Consider the following 11,566-nt stretch of genomic DNA (forward strand, 5'->3'; position numbering starts at 1 on the left):
GTCCAAAAGCATCGATTTTTCGGCACTCAGCTTTCTTCACAGTCCAAGTCTCACATCCATACATGACCACTGGAAAAACCATAGCCTTGACTAGACAAACCTTTGTTGACAAAGTAATGTCTCTGCTTTTTAATATGTTGTCTAGGTTGGTCATAACTTTACTTCCAAAGAGTAAGCATCTTTTAATTTCACGGCTGCAATCACCATCTGCAGTGATTTTGGAGCCCCCAAAAATAAAGTCTGACACTGTTTCCACTTTTTCCCCATCTATTTCCCATGAAGTGATGGGACCGAATGCCATGATCTTAGTTTTCTGAATGCTGAGATTTAAGCCAACTTTTCCACTCTCCTCTTTCACTTTCATCAAGGGGCTTTTTAGTTCCTCTTCACTTTCTGCCGGTGGCTCAGAGGATTAAAGCGTCTGCCTGCAATGAGGGAGACCAGGGTTCGATCCCTGGGTTGGGAAGATCCCCTGGAGAAGGAAATGGCAACCCACTCCAGTATTCTTGCCTGGAGAATCCCATGGACAGAGGAGCCTGGTAGGCTACAGTCCACAGGGTCGCAAAGACTTGGACAAGACTGAGCGACTTCACTTTCTTTCACTTTCTGCTGTAAGGGTTGTGTCATCTGCATACCTGAGGTTATTGATATTTCTCCCGGCAATCTTGATTCCAGCTTGTGCTTCATCCAGCCCAGCGTTTCTCAAGACGTACTCTGCATGTAAGTTAAATAAGCAGGGTGACAATATACCGCCTTGATGGACCCCTTTTCCTAATTGGAACCAGTCTGTTGTTCCATGTCCAGTTCTAACTGTTGCTTCCTGACCTGCATACAGGTTTCTCAAGAGGCAGGTCAGGTGGTCTGGTATTCCCATCTCTTTCAGAATTTTCCAGTTTATTGCAATCCACACAGTCAAAGGCTTTGATATAGTCAATAAAGCAGAAATAGATGTTTTTCTGGAACTCTCTTGCTTTTTCAATGATCCAGCGGATGTTGGCAATTTGATCTCTAGTTCCTCTGCCTTTTCTAAAATCAGCTTGAACATCTGGAAGTTCACGGTTCACGTATTGCTGAAACCTGGCTTGGAGAATTTTGAGCAGTACTTCACTAGCATGTGAGATGAGTGCAATTGTGCAATAGCTTGAGTATTCTTTGGGATTGCCTTTCTTTGGGATTGGAATGAAAACTGACCTCTTCCAGTCCTGTGGCCACTGCTGAGTTTTCCAAATTTGCTGGCATATTGAGTGCAGCACTTTCACAGCATCATCTTTCAGGATTTGAAATAGGAAACTCAGGCATTTCCAAAAAGAAATGAAGACACCCACACCACGACATGTTATAACTCAAACATCAAGACGAGGAAAGAATCTTAAAAACTAACAAGAGAACAACTTGTTATGCATAAGAGAACCCCCAAAAGACTCTAAGCACATTCTTCAGCAGAAACTCCAGGACAGAAGGGACTAACAGCTGAAAGAATACTCCACCCAGAAAAGTCCTTCAGATTTGGAGGTGAGGTAAAGAATTTCCCAGACAAGCAAATAATGGAGTTTATCACCACTAGACCAGCCTCAAGAGAAATTTTAAAGAGATTTAAGTTGAAACAAAAAGGTGCTAGTCAGTAACAGGAAAACAAAGTTTAAATCCCAATGGTAAAAGTAAATATAGAAAATTCAGAATAGCCAAAAGCTATAAAGATGGTGGACTAATTACTTATAAAGCTAGAATAATCACTGAAGACAAAAGTGAAAAAAAACAAACACCTATAACTACACTCAACTGTTAAGGGCAATACTGATAAAAGGAAACCATGACATCAAAAGCATAAATGGGGGGGGGGGGTGTAAAATGCAGTGACAAGAATCCCACCTTGCCACTTTTATTCAATACACTACTAGAAGTCCTAGCCAGAACAACTAGACAAGCAAAAGATAGAAAAGGCACCCTTCCAAAAGGAAGGGAAGAAGTAAAGCTGTTACTATTTACAGGTGACACATTATGAATTTGAAGAAAACCTAAGATTCACCAAAGAACTATTAGAACTAAAAAAATCAGTAAAGCTGCAAGATACAAAATCAATACACAAAACTGTTGCATTTCTATAAACTAAAAATACACTATCAGAAAGAGAAATTAAGAAAACAATTCCACTTACAATTGCATCAAACAGAGGAATCAATTTAAATAAGGAGCTGAAAGACCTGTACACTGAATCCAATTAAAAACTGGGCAGAGGAGCTGAACAGACATTTTCACAAAGGCAGACAGTCAACAGATACATGAAAAGGTGTCCAACACCATCAGTGAAATGCAAATCAAAACCACAAGGAAGCACCACCTCACAACATAGGAAACAATTGAAATGCTCTATGGAAAAGTAACTCAAAGTACTACCATAGCAAAAAATCTGCTTAAGATTCTCAAACATCGTGTCTTCTTTAAGGCGCGTGCAGAGAAAAAGAGAGTAAGCCGAGCAGTCAGGCAATAAAAGGGAAATTTATTAGAGGAAAAAGAGAGGGTGACTGGCTCTTAAGGAGAACCAGTGTCCTCCCCTTCTGATGGGGTCCTTTTTTATATGGGGTCCTTTTATACCCCACCAATGAAAAATTATCTGAAGGGATGGTTAATTTTTAGCCTGTAGTTGAGTCCTGTGGTCACGTAGCCAGAGGTCTGGAATCTGGTGGTCTCACAGCTTTGAGAAGATAGGTGCCAGTGAGAAAACAGAATGCCATTTGGGCAATTTGGTTAATCTCACGGATCACCATGATTTTATTCTTTGTTTGCGAAGCAGACATACTGAGCCATCTTATCAATGAGACCCCATAAGAGCCCTATCATCTTCAACTTTTAAGTCCATAAGGATTATCTGGAAATCATATTAATAACAGAGATTGAGTCCTAGACCCAGAGATGGAAACAGTAAGTCTGAAACAGAGTACAGAAATTTGCCCTTTAACCCTCTGTATCAGGGTCCAATGGATACAATTTAAAATTAAGATTCTTTTTTCTCAGAAGGTCTACTTCAAGACTTTTATTCTTTCTTAATAAGGGGAGGAGGAAGGAATTGGCGCCTACCTACTCAAGGCTACGAGACCACTGGATTCCAGACCTCCAGCTACATGACTGCAGGACTCAGCTACAGGCTAAAAATTAACCACCCCTTCAGAGAACTTTTCATTGGTGGGGTGTAAGAAAGACCCCATCAGAAAGGGAGGACACTGGATCTCCTTAAAGGCCAGTCACCCTCTCGTTTTCCCTCTAAAAAATTTCCTTCTCTTGCCTGACTGCCTGGCTCAGTCTCTTCTCCTCCGTATGCGCCTTACAAACAGCAAGGTAGAGAAATTTTTAAAACTTTGTTGCACTGACTATTCTAATTGGTGTTTATAAAAGTATAAATGAAAATTCTCTGAAAATACAGAAATAGATTGTCATCCCCACAAAATTCCACACACAAAAATTCTCTGCAAATATAAATTGTCATCCCCATAAAAAAATATTGCTTTTTGACAAAGCAGGTACAAAAATTACCAGACAGTAATGTTAGAACCTATTAGAGATGGATATGAAATCTAAAACCAGTAGTGTGTTATGACAACCAACTGCAGAAGAATTAAATACAATAATAAGCTGTATTAGAGATGTGACTGAAATCTGGAAGAGTACTTATATAATGGGTTATCTCTCAACTTTATGGATGACAGCTGATGAGCAATTAGTTGTCCTCAAAGACAATGCCCATATCATCTATATATACCTTTAAATGCTACAAAAATTTAGAATAAGGTTTTGGGGTTCTTATGCTCAAGTTGATCCATACAATGAATCATACAATCAAGATGATTCCAGATGGTGTCAAAGAACACACTTTGATACAAAGTTCTAAACAGTCTTCCATAGCTATGTTTCTAAACCTGGCAAATCACCAAATCAGAAGTATTCGAGCACTAGTTAAAAATACAGACTCAGATTTCATGAAAGGGCTTAGGAATTTAGGAATTCTTCTTTCAATAAATATCCAGGGAGATTGTGATGATAAGCCACTGAGAAATATGATCATCTACTCTAAATACAATAACTTCTTTTTACCCATTTCCCACCCATTGAACTGACAAAAATACAAAGCTTGACAATGCCCTCTGGTAATGAGGCTTTGAGAAACAGATATTTTACTGGTAAAAGTGTAAAGTAGTACAATTTCCATAAAGAGTGAGTTTGCAGTATCTATCAAAACTGTAAATGCAGATACTCTCCAACCCAAATACCACTTCAGGTTTTAGTCTATAAATGTGTGAATGTGAAGTCGCTCAGTCATGTCGGACTCCTTACGACCCCGTGGACTGTAGCCTACCAGGCTCCTCTGTCCCTGGGATTCTCCAGGCATGAATATTGGAGTGGGTTGCCATTTCCTTATCTGCATACAAAAAGCAACACTTGTAGAATTTTATTCCCTGAAGCACCAACTATAATAGCAAAATTCTTGAAACAAAGGAGGAAGTACTACACAGACAAGATAGTCAAAGAGATCCAAAATATTATCACTAACTGGAAAAAATACAGCACTATTTAGGCCAGTATATAAAGTATGCTCAAGTTAGTGATAAAATAAGGGGGAATAAACAACCAGAAAAGAAAACACAAACGAAACCCAAAGCTGGCAGAAGTAAGTAGCAGAGATGAGAACAGAGATAAATGAAATAGAGAACAGAAAAAAAAAATTACTGAAACCTAAATTTGGTTCTACAAAAAGATCAACAAAATTGACAAACCTTTAGCTAAATGGACTAAGAAAAAAAAATATGCTAAAAGGAAAGTGGGAATATTACCACTGTTTCTACAGTAATAAAACAGACCATATAAAGAGTGCACTATGAACAAATGGACACTGGAAAACTGGATAACCTAGATGAAATGGACAAATTCCTAGAAACACAAAACCTACGAAGAATCACAAGGAAGCAGAAAATCTGAATAGGCCCAGTAACTAGTAAAGAGATTGAATCAGTAGTCAAAAATCTCTAAACAAAGAAAAACCCTAGATCTGATGGCGTCTTTGGTGAACTCTACTAAATATATAAAAGAGAACTATACCAATCCTCAAAATTTTGCTAAAAAGTTGAAGAAGGAACACTTTCATTCTATGAGAACATACCCTTATACCAAAGCCAGACAACTACAAACCGATATCCCTTATGAACACTGATGCAATCCTCAACAAAATACTAACGAACAGAACTCAACAGCATATTAACAAAAGGGATTTATTATTGGGAGAAACTTAGTTCAACATATGAGGACTGTTCAAAGCAATACATCATATCAACAAAATGAAGTGAAAAAAAAATACAATCATCTCATTGATATACAAAAAGCACTTGACAAAATTCAACACCTTTTATGATAAAGACACAACAGGCATAGAAAGAAGCAAGGGCCACATAATAAAAGCCATATAATGCAAAACCCACAGCAAATGTCATACTCAAACGTGAAAGACTAATTATTTTTCCTCTGGAATCATGAACAAGGCAAGAATGCCCACTTTCAACACTACTCTTCCACACACAGTACTGGAAGTTCTAGCCAGAGCAATTAGGTAAGAAAAAGAAATAAAAGATATCCAGATTAGAAAAGAAGTAAGTGTTAAGTGTTAGTCGCTCAGTCGTGCCCAACTCTTTGTGACCCCATGGACTGCAGTCCACCAGGCTCCTGTGTCCATGAGACTTTCCAGGCAAGGATACTGGAGTGGGTTGCTATTTCCTTCTCTGAAAAGAAGTAAAATTGTCTATGTTTTCAGATATGATCTTATATGCTTAGAGTTTAGCAAACCTTAAAGACACCACAAAAAAGCATTAGAACTAATAAATTCACCAATGAAACAGGATAGTCAGTGCACAAAAATCAATTGCAATTCTACACATAAATAGTGAGCCATCAGGAAAACACACAAAGACAATTCCCTTTTCAAGAGCATCAAAAAGAATAAAATACTTAGGAATCTATTTAATCAAGGAAGTAAAAGACTTGTACAATGAAAACCACAAAACACTGCTGAAAGAAATTAAAAACAACTGTACAAACAAAACTGGAGAATTCGCATGTCCTGATTTCAAAACTTACTTATAAAGCTATGGTATTCAAAATGGTATAGTATTGGCACAAAGACAAACACAGACCAATGGAAGAGACAGCCTAAAATTAAACTTTCATATACATGGTCAAATGATCTCTGACAAGGGTATAAAGACCATTCAGCGGAAAAAGACAATCTTTACAACAAATGGCACTGGGAAAACTGGATAACCACACACAGAAGAAAGATGCTAGATCCTTAACCAACACCATATAAATATATATATATATAAACTCAAAATGGATCAAAGATGTACACATAAGACCTAAAACAATAAAACTCTTAGAAGAAAACATGGGACAAAACATTCCTGCATTCAATTTGAAAATGATTTCTTGGACATGACACCAAAGGCACCAGTCACAAAAGAAAAAACAGACATACTGGACTTCATGAAAACTAAAAAACTTTTTGCATCAAAGAACGTTATCAATAACATAAAAAGGCAACTCATTGAATGAGGGAAAATATTTGTAAATCATATCTGATAAGGAACTAATATACAGAATATTTAGAGAAGTCCTAAAATAACAAAAACAAATTGGCAAAGAACATGAATAATCATTCCTCTAAAGAACATACAGGAAGAGCCAACAATCACATGAAAGGATGCTCAGCATCACTAATCATTACAGAAATGCAAATCAAAACTATGAGATACCACCTCACATCCACAAGAGTGACAACTACCAAAAAAACCCAAACAAACAAGTTTTGGTGAGGATCTGGAAAATTTAGAACTCTTAATTCACTGTTTGTGGGAATGTAAAATGGTGTGTGTTCACATGTGCATGTTCAACTGCTCAGTCATGTCTGACTCTTTGCAACCCCACGGACTGTAGAAGCCCACCAGGCTCCTCTGTCCATGGGATTTTCCAGCAAAAATACTGGAGTCAGTTGCCAGTTCCTTACTCCAGGGGATTTTCCCAACCCAGGGATCAAACCCATGTCTCCCGCATTGGCAGGCAGATTCTTTACTACTGTGTGTCCTGGGTACAGGTGATACAAAAAACAGTATAGGAGTCCCCCCACCACCACCCCCCACATTAGCTCAACCGTGGAAGCAACCCAAGTGTCCATTAACAGATGAATGGATAAGCAAAATGTGGTTTAACTGTGTGTAAATATGTATGCGTAAACACACAATGGAATTTTACCCTGCCTTAAAATGGAAGGAGATTCTGCAATATACAACATGGATGAACCTTGAAAACATTACACTAAGTGAAACAAGCCAAATACAAAAAAGGCAAACACTCTGATCCCACTTACATGAGATGGTTGCACTAGTCAAAATCATAAGAGACACACATTATCAAAATGGTTGCCAGGGGCTGGGACAAAGAGAGAATGGGGCATTACTGTTTAAAGAGAACAAGATGAAAAGAGCGACGGGAAAGGACGGTGGTGATGGTTGCACGACGTCAGTATATTTAATACGTCTGAACTGTACACTTAAAAACGGTTAAGATGGTAATGTTTACATGTACTTTTGACGCTTGCTGTTTAGTCACTAAGTCGTGTCCTTTACCTCAATTAAAGAAAAGTAACAGAAGGGGAAAATATATTTATATATTTGTAAGGTGTAAAACGCGACATGGGGTCGCAAAGGGTCGGACACGGGTGAGCAACTGAACTGAACGTATAAAATATCCCTATAAAGATACCTAAGAAATGCAAAACAGCTGTTTCCTACAGTAAGAGAACATGGCTGGCTAGAGGGCCTCGAAGGAAGGGAACAGTACACACTGTGTACGCTGTTTCTCTTTACTTAAATGTTGAGTCACGTTAACTGATTACTTCCTCAAAGACTAAATAAATACACAAAAAACCTTGGCAGCACTTGGAAACAAATTAGTAATTGTGAATATAGCTGCTACTACATGTAACAGTTGCAGGGATGGGAATCTTTTTAGAGACTTTTGGCATTTGCTATCTAAAAGTGCCTAAATCCGGCAAAAACAGGAAAAAATATAGTTGAGTCATGCTCAATTTAGGGAACTGTTTATTGAAAAGAAGGTTCAACCGCCAACTATTAGTAAATGCTTCCTCTTTTAGTCATGATTTTTACATCCTTTCTTAAAATGCCCAAACATAACGAAAAAGTAATGCTGCCAAAGTTAAATATGGATTATGACAGGATGACTATTTCCTGAACCTATTGAAAGACATTCCCTTATTCTTATTTTGTAGCACAATCTGATTTATAATGTTTACGTACCATTTAAAGAAGAAAAGTTTGTAGAACTAAGTTGTAACAGAACAGCAACTCAGTTGTAAGAACAGAACAGAAAGTTCTAACAGAACAGAAAGCAAATGAAAACATAGATTTTTACTGTTTGCCCTCAACCTCAAACAGAGAAACTTAAAAGAACAAACTTTAAACTGACCATTTATATACATTTGAGATACAGCTAACCAGCCTGTGGCTCTTCTTCCATGTAATTTTCCTTTTTAGTCAGGAGTTTTTTCTTCGAAACAACTGGATGTTATGAGTTTGGTAAACCAAACGTACTTTCTAGGAAGTGCACACGATATTTAAAATAACAGTAAATGTACATGATATTAAAAAAAATAAATGTGTGCAGACCACATACACAACACAGACTAGATAAACCTAGACGTTTCTTTTTAAAATCGGCATCACACAAGACTCCACAATGAAATAAACCCGTTTTGGTGAAAGGGGTAACTTTCCGTAGCTGTAAGTCTCCGCCTTCCCGTTATTACAGGGAAATCCTGGAAGGAAAGCTCGGAAGGCTCCGAAAGGCGAGCCCTCCGGGAACGTTTCCTGCCGCGCTCACCCGGCCGGGAGCTCTTCTCCCTTTCCTCCAACTTCTCCACAAACCAGCGCCGCGAGCAGCCTCCCCACCCCCTTGCAGAAAAGTCAAGGCTGCGCCCGCCGAACACCACCTCCCTCCAACTCCGGACGTTCGGACGCGGCCGCCGCCGAGGGCGACTCCGCACACCGGGATCGCGGCACCGGGACCAGAGCCGGCGGCTGCCCCCGTGCCGGCCCCGGGCCCACCCTACACGAACAAAAAAGAATCGCGGCGGACGGGGGGCTGCCTGCAACGTCCCCGGCCGGGCCTCAGGCTCCCTCCGCGCCCCACTCTCCGGACCGGGACCCCGAAACCCGCAAGGCCGCGGGTGGGTAGGGGGGGCGCCGTCGCGCAAACTTACACCCCCAGCCCGGCTGGGCGCCGCGAGGGGCGCGGAGCGGAGCCCACTGAGGAAAGGCCGCCGCCGAAATGCCCTCCGCCCTGCGGCCCCGAGTCCCCCAGGTTTCTCGCTCCTCGTCCCCGCGCCCGGCACGCCGCGCGAGCGTCCCCCGTCCCCCCCAGGGCTGCTCACCGAGGCCGCTGAGACTCGCTCTCCGCCGCCGGTCACTGGCTCGGACTTCTGAAACCCAGAGGGAGGAGGGCGGTGCGCCCCCGAGGACCGCCCGCGCCGCGCGTCACCGCGCCGCCCCCGCCTTCCGCCCGCGCAGGCGCGCGGCGCCCGGTCAGGTGACCCGGTCCCCATGGTAACAGGGCGGGGGGCGGCTCTCACCTCCTGCCGCTCTAGCCCACCTGCTCCTCTCTCCCCACAGGTTCTGCACTTCGGCCCTGTGCCACCCGCCTACTGTTGCTCACCTGCGCACATGCTCATTTGGTTCCCATCACCTCCAACACAGAGTCCTGAGAACCGGTCGTTCGGCGATTTCCTGGCCAGCCTTAGACTTCCACCACACTCACAGGCTGTTAAACATTCCTCCCACTAACCCTTCTGGACTCCTGCCTTCCCGCTACAACTTTTCTCTTTGGTTTTTATTAGTCTTCGTCTATCTGATCTAACTTTGCTGGTTGTTGAAGGTTATGTGTCGTGGTGCACAAAAGTAATACCTGTATCCTAATCAAAAACTGAAAAAACTATTAGGAACTATTAGGAACTCTCCTAAGAACATAAGGTATACAGTAGTCTTAATGTGGGCTTACATCAAAGGTAGATACACCATCTTTAGCGGGCAAAGACACTGAGGCACATTTTACCTACGTTTTCCATACTTACCATGGAGCAGCAGTACTTGAGAAAAGAGCATTAACTTAGAAGCACTGTATTTCTAGCTAAATTGTTTAGTGCCATGATAAGTTAACCTTTGGTTAAATAAAAATCTGAGCATAAAAGAGATGACAATAAGATGAAAACTTAAGACTTCAGAGAGCTGTCGATCTAATAGACATGTAAAAACAACCGCAACGGGAAGAAAGAAATAAAATTGCTTTTGTTCACAGGTGACATAGTTACTCAGAAACTCCCAAAGAACTAACCCCCCCCCACACACACACAAAAAAACCCAAAAAATAATAAGCAATTACAGCAGGGTTGTAGGAGTCAAGGTTAACATACAAGAGCCAATTGTTTTCCTATGTGACAGCAATAAACAACTGGAATTTGAAATTAAAGACACAATATCACTCAGCACAAAGAATGAAACAATACTTAGATATAACTAACAAAATACATAAAATATCCATATGGAAAAAGCTAAAATTCTAATGATAGGAATCAAAGAAGATACAAATAAATGGAAAGAAAGTCTGTATTCATGAATAGGAAGAATCCCTATTGTCAAGACATCAGTTTTACCCAAGTGAATAGATTTGACAAAATCTCAGTCAAAATTCCAACAAGGTATTTTTTTAACATCAAGAAAATGATCTAGAAGTTTCTTTAGGAAGACAAAAGTCTCAGAAGAACCAACCTAAAATGGAAGAACAAGAACAAAGTTGCAGGCTTGTGTGTGCCAACATCAAAATGTATTATAAAGCTACAATAATCATGTAGTCAGGTATGGATGTAAGAGGTGAACCATAAAGAAGGCTGAGCACCGAAAAATTGATGTTTTAATACTGTGGTGCTGGAGAAGACTCTTCAGAGTCCCTTGGACAGCAAGGAGATCAAACGGGTCAATCCTAAAGGAAATCAACCCCGAATATTCACTGAAAGGATTGATGCTGAAGTGCCAATACTTTCTCCACCTGATGCAAAGAGATGACTCATTGGAAAAGTCCCTGATGCTGGGAAAGATGGAGGGCAGGAGGAGAAGGGGAAGACAAAGGATGAGATGGTTAGATGGTATCAATGACTCAATGGTCATGAATTTGAGCAAACTCCGGGAGATCATGAGGACAGAGAAGCCTGGCATGCTGCTGTCCATGGTGTCACAAAAAGTTGGACACGACTTAGCAACTGAACAACAACAACAGTAATCAAGACAGTATGGTAACGGCAAAAGACTGAAAATGTAGATCAGTGGAACAGAATACAGAACCCAGAAACAGACTCACACAAGTACATTCAATGGATCTTTAACAAAGGAGCAAAGGTATTCAACAGACAAAGGGTAGTCTTTTCAACAGACGGTACTGGGGCAACCGGATCTTCACATACAAA

At 40.7% G+C, this 11,566-nt stretch overlaps 1 protein-coding gene across 1 annotated transcript in view; it reads right to left on the minus strand.

Annotated features, from left to right (window-relative positions):
• SDCBP (syndecan binding protein) overlaps nt 1–9,576 on the minus strand; it is a 32,601-nt gene extending 23,025 nt beyond the window's left edge. Inside the window, exon 1 of the mRNA XM_065902579.1 lies at nt 9,485–9,576. The gene's annotated coding sequence lies outside the window, so the exon portion shown is untranslated. The remainder of the gene's footprint in view (nt 1–9,484) is intronic.
• Between the last annotated feature and the right edge of the window lie 1,990 nt (nt 9,577–11,566).

Source organism: Muntiacus reevesi, chromosome 12 (genome assembly GCF_963930625.1).
Source record: "Muntiacus reevesi chromosome 12, mMunRee1.1, whole genome shotgun sequence".
Classification (NCBI taxonomy): Eukaryota; Metazoa; Chordata; class Mammalia; order Artiodactyla; family Cervidae; genus Muntiacus; species Muntiacus reevesi.